The sequence below is a fragment of the Pinus tabuliformis genome, chromosome J (assembly GCF_031772625.1).
Source record: "Pinus tabuliformis cultivar Carrire ecotype Pingquan chromosome J, CPIR1, whole genome shotgun sequence".
Classification (NCBI taxonomy): Eukaryota; Viridiplantae; Streptophyta; class Pinopsida; order Pinales; family Pinaceae; genus Pinus; species Pinus tabuliformis.
In genome coordinates, this window is record NC_142295.1 from 1,288,569,380 (window position 1) to 1,288,575,451 (window position 6,072).

General features: G+C 37.5%; 1 pseudogene across 1 annotated transcript; it reads right to left on the reverse strand.

The window, feature by feature from the left end:
- Positions 1-2,909: 2,909 nt before the first annotated feature.
- On the reverse strand, positions 2,910-4,577 carry LOC149231981 (cytochrome P450 76T24-like; annotated as a pseudogene). Its single transcript, XR_016247504.1, has 2 exons — positions 3,578-4,577; positions 2,910-3,476 (listed from the first exon to the last, which is right to left on the reverse strand). The product of XR_016247504.1 is annotated as a cytochrome P450 76T24-like (transcript).
- Between the last annotated feature and the right edge of the window lie 1,495 nt (positions 4,578-6,072).

A 6,072-nucleotide genomic window follows, 5' to 3' on the forward strand; every position in this document is an offset into this window, starting at 1 on the left:
CTTTTAACCATAACCTAAATTTCTTTAATTCAAAACAAATATTACATTAGAATAAGAATTTTCTTAAGACCCCTAATGGGGGTGGAGGTCACATGATAGAGGTAGAATTGAGATTCCCACCCTCTGGTAGTTGTTAATCATGCGAGGAGTAATGAGATATGATTGAGGGCTCTTGGCCCATCAATGGAACTATCGAGAGAATGTGATTTTTTATTATCACATCAAGAGGAGGACAAGATCATAGTGGTTGTGGCAGGCGATGAGAATGCAGGGAGAAAGGAAGGGAGAGGGTGTTGTTCACTAGCCAAGTCTTTGATGAAATTTGAAGGGTTGGGGGGGAGTGGGGAGCTAGCCTATGCATTTGGTATTTTTTTTCCAGGAATTCTTGTGGGATCTCGAAGAAACGCAAGAGAAGATAGTGGCTTGACCAACTGCAAGCATCTTATTAGGTTTGTGGCATCTCCACCTGCTGGCCACTCGTGAGTTGCAACACTGGGAAGTTGCCATCTGGTGAGTCTGGGTAATTTTTTTTTTCCTGGTCTGGTGTCTGTTAGTTAGTTCTCGTTTTGGTTTTGCTGTTAATCTTTAGGTCTTTAGTCAAGGGGGACAACGACTATGTTGGGCCACGACCAATGACTACCTCGAGAGGAGGTTTGAGCGTTATGTGAAATGTAACGGGTATCACTGGGGAGGGGAGGTAATTGCTTGTATGTTGTCTACGCCCCTAGTGAAATGACCTATGTGCGTCTCGAGTTCCTTCATTGTGTTCATATATCCCACCCTTGTGTTAGTAGGTCCCCCTCGTCTAGGGAAGGTTGTGTTTTGGGGTCTCAAAGAGAAATGTTATCGTGCCTAGGTGTATTCAATGGGAGGAAGGGTTGAATTTGCAAACCCACCCCGACTAGAGGAGTCATCTCTGTCGAACTATGGGCAACGGGTTGTCTGGTGGCTGCGTGTTTCTGGTTCTAAGGAATTGAAACCTTATTGTGCTTTTGGGTGGTGGGGGGTAGCATGTAGGTTAGCGGGAAATTCATTGCTACAAACTCCAAGAAGAATTACAAGTGAGTGTAGGAAGGAAGGAACTGAGTGCTAGTGTCAGTGGGAAAACCAATGTTTGTGGGAGTATTGTGAGTGCTTGGGCTTGAGGGAGCGTGGTGTAGATTTTTTTGCAAGTATGCAAAGACAAAGAGGATGACCTCACCACGAGGGTGGTCAACGTAGACGTGTTGACAATAGAGGTGGTCGTACCTCTTCCTCCAACGAGGCACATTCAGCTTGTCTGGACAGAGAGGAGGGGCTTCCCCAATTTTCTATAATGCCGCCAGGCCACGTAGTCCAGACCACCTCATTGGACTCCATTGCCGAGCTGCTAAGAAGGATCCAACCAACTTGGACATCCTCCGGGACCATGGTATGAGGACCACGATGAAAATGTTATCTATTGGAATGATATCCAATTCAACCAAGAGGAAATCCTTGAAAGTCAAACCCAATGCAAAATTCATGAGTGTCTACGTGAGATTGAATTCATGAGCGTCTCGAGCACATTGAATTTCATTAGCATGACTGACAAATGCAAAGGGAGCACCCAACTCGTGTAGAGAAGCATCCACCGTGTTCACCACCCTTATATGAATGTGTTACGTTGTGTTTTAATTTTGGCAGTTTTGGGATTGTATGGTTGAGAAGCCCTCTGGAAATAAGGTGCAAATTGAAAATTCTTATGTTGTATATCGCAACAACAGTAATATAATAATTGATGACCAGCGATATGTACTTGTTTTAACATCAATAATATAATCAAAGAAATTTCTTAGAAATTTTAACTTTTTTTACCATGAAAAACAAAATCAAATTTACCTAGCAAATGAGATTAAAGTGTAAATACACCTAAATTCTATTTTTTAAGAATTAAAACACCATGCTTGAATTTCTTAGAAATCTAAAAAAAAATGATCATAGAATTTAACTTATTTATGAAACCAAAAACAAAATCTACATTAATAATTCAATAATTATAATACAATTCGCAAAACTTTCGATAATTATAATGCAATTGCCAAAATTGATATGGCCAAGAAATGTGGCGAAAAGTCGCCTCGGTACCATAGTGCAAATTTAATAATCCATAATATACAAATATTAAATTTAATTGTTTGAGTGGAAGGAGCATGTCGTATTACTTTAATTCACAATTCTAGAAGCAAGCGCCGCACCCAAATAATGATTAGTGAACATGAAACTTACATAGATCACTAATATTTAATTCCACATCATAATCCATTTGAGATGTAGTTTTATGTGTTTTTTTGTACGAGGCAAACTTCCATGGATCACACAGCTATAATTCCACATCATAATCTCGTTGACATGTACTCGTGTTTTTTTTGTTACGAGGTAATCCACATCATGATTTCTTTGACGTGCAGGTATGTGTTTTTTTTTCTTTGACGTGCAGTAATGTGTTTTTTGTTATTAGTTTTTTTAGTTAAGGTTAATTTAATCGATATATAAAATGGTTTTTATTTTTTATTTAAATATAATTTTTTTTGGTTATTTAAAATAAGTTTTTAAATGTATAAATAAATTTAATAAAAAATGTAATTTAATTTATAGATGAAATAAATTTTCTTGGTTAATTTTAATTAAAATTTAATAATTTTTTTCATAAATTTGAGATTAAATTATTGAATTTACAAAATTCTAATATTTTAGAATTCCAAAGTGTTGAATCTATTTATACATTCTAAAACTTTAACATTATATCAATAAATTTCATTAAAAAAATTTATTTATTCTATAAATTAAACTATATCTTTACAAAAATAAAACTCAAAAACACTTAAAATTATAATTATAAACTTGAGTTATAAAAAAAAGCTATAAACACACCACTCTAATTCGAAATTCTAATACAAATGAGATGCTAAGCGTGGCGTGGCAATTGCCTCCAAGGGTACGGCCTTCTGGAGCGCCAGTCCAAGCGACCCCAACGTTAAATGAACCATCCGACTTGCCAATGGAAGCCCCACACACATTCTCGTTCCTGCTCCGAACGGTATCAGCTCAAAGTGTTTTCCTCTGTAATCCACATGGCTACACATCTCGTCATCAATAAACCTCTCTGGCACGAAATTTAATGGCTCTTTCCAGATCTGATCGTCCCTTCCCATGCCCCAAACGTTCACCACTACTCGGCTGTGTTTGGGTATCACGAACCCCCCGATCTCACAATCGCTGTTTGCTCTGTGTGGGACGAGCAGAGGACCTGCCGGGTGCAATCGGAACACTTCTTTCACCACTGCGCGGAGATAAGGGAGGCGCTCGGTATCACTTTCTTCCATCCGGCGGTTGAGACCAACAACCTCTTCCAGCTCCGCTTGGGCTCGTTTCAATTTCTCAGGATTGCGAATGAGTTCTGCCATTGCCCATTCTATTGTCACCGTGGTCGTATCACTTCCAGCCACAAAGATATCCTGCAAAAGAAATTATAAATCAGACTCTGTTTATTAGTATTTTCACAATTCGATAGGATTTGTGTGGGTATAATAGCCAGAAGAGATAGCGAAAGACTTACACTTAAGTAGCCCCTGATGTCAGGGAGAGTAAATTCATCATTTCTCATGTCCAGCAAAACGTCCAAGAGATCCTTCTTTCCATCATCACTTGTGTCACTGTTTTTGCTCCTCTTTGCGAGGCGATCCTCTATGAATTTATCCATAACAGCATACGACTTTTTCCTGTAGATTACCATATTACGATAAACACCCTGTAGATCCAAGAACTGAAGACACGGGAAATAGTCGGCCAAATTGGGAGCGGAGCGGTGTGTAGAACCATCATTCTCGAAATAGCGTCTTTCAGATCTTCAGATGCTCGTAAGTTAGAATCGAACATGTGTTTACCAAAGGCCAGGTTCCCTATCAGATTAAACGCGGAGTGGAATGCAATGTGTCCGATATTCACACACTCTGATCCCTTCAGGGAGCTTTCAAAAATCTGATGAATCATTCGATGTGCTTGATCTCTTCTGAGATCTTGTAGAGCTTCTAGCCGCTTGACAGAGAAGAGTTCATTATTAGATATGCGTCTGAGCATACGCCAGCGAGATCCATATTGGCATAAAAGAAATGAGTGCTTGTGGTGAGAAAGAGCTTTGAGTGCTTCTGGGACAATCCGGCCTGCAAAGATGTGGCCATGGGTTTTGAGAACTTCCTTTGCCATGGCAGGAGAGGAGACCACCACTGTGGTTTTCATTCCGAGGGAGAGAGACATGAGAGGGCCGTATTTAAAAGCAAGGCGGAACAGAGATTCGTGGGGATTTTTACCCAACTGAAACAGATTTCTCACAATTGGCCATCCCGGAGGCCCGGGAGGAAGCCTGCCGTAGGTCTTTCTCTTCCACACGTCCAAGACAAAGTATATGAACACGTCCAAGACAAAGTATATGAATATGGCGGAAGTGATCCCCAGCAGAGAATAGAATAGTAAACTTCCAATATCCATTGAGGTCGACTCGATGTAACTAAGGCATGCCACTGTGCAGAGCAGAGAAGAGGGATACCACTGCATGCATATACCTCTTCTTTCCCATGGAGCATGGAGGGAGGGCAATGCAGTCTACTTATAAAAATTTTGTTACAGTTTGACGTGTCCACCAATATCAGTAGCCGAGGGCAATATAGGTAGGGCCACACGAAGTTTAGGTTATATTAGGGTGTTGTTTATTGAGGTGATAAGTTAGTTTAATTTTTTTTGGAATTTATTTATTTTTGTTTAAAAAAAAATTATTATGAGATAAATTTTTTTATAATGGAAATAAATTCAATATGGGAATTTAAATTTTAAAAATTTGATATATGCAACTTAAATTTCTACTTTCAGACAAAGTTGTGGTACACAGTTATAAATAAGGCCATCTCTATCTTCCCCACAAATTAAATTATAGATAATTAATATTTATTATACCATTGACCATTAATACAGAAAATCCATATATGCCCACCATGTATGTCGTTGTAATGCTACGTGTGATGCTGTGTCATAATGTTACATATTGCTATGGTCAGCCAGCGTTTCTGCAACATATATTACGTGTAGATAATTTAGATTCTGGGGGCGGTTGCGTTGCCTTTTTTATTTTCAACTTATATTAGGTGTAGATTCGTTTGTTAGGCGTAGAGGCTGTGTTGACTTTTTTGTCAGGCGTAAATAAGTTTACGTTTAAGTTTAATTTATTAGTTTGTTTGTGGTTGATTTGTGTGAAGTTTAATTTTATTAGATTAAAAAAATTAGATTTTACAGAAAGGAATTGAATGTCACATTATGACAAGGATTGTCTCACCATGAAAATAAACCATGTTAATTTTAGTCTTTCTAATATTTATATTAGGGTTTACCAATGTTGGGTTTATAATATTAGTCCCTTGGGTTTGATATTAAACCCTATGATTAATATTATAAGCCCTAGATGAATCCTTATATGATAGGAATATTATATAATAGGAATATGAACCCTTAGATGAATAAACCCAAGGGATTGATAATAGAAACCAAAGGAACTAATAACAACAAGGGATTAATACTAAAAACCTAAAAAACCAAAAGAATTAATAGTATAACCCAAGGTATATAAAACCTAAGATAAACAAAAGGGACTAATATTATAAACCCAAGGAACTAATAAACCCAATGGTTTAATATTATAAACCCAAGCAATTATTGAACCCAACGGATAAATATTAAAAACCTAAGAGATCAAGAAGTGCAATGGATTGATATTACAAATACAAGAGATTAATAAAGATGACCATGATTGATATTATAAACCCGAGTTAATAAAAAACCCAAAGGATTAATACTAAAACCCCAAGGGATTATGAACCCAAGGAAATAATATTAAACGCGAGGGACTAATATTATAAACCCAACATTGGTAAACCCTAATATAAATATTAGAAAGACTAAAATAAACATGGTTTATTTTCATGGTGAGACAATCCTTGTCACGATGTGGCATTCAACCATGGTTGACCATGGTTATCTATGATTGACAATGGTTGACCATGATCG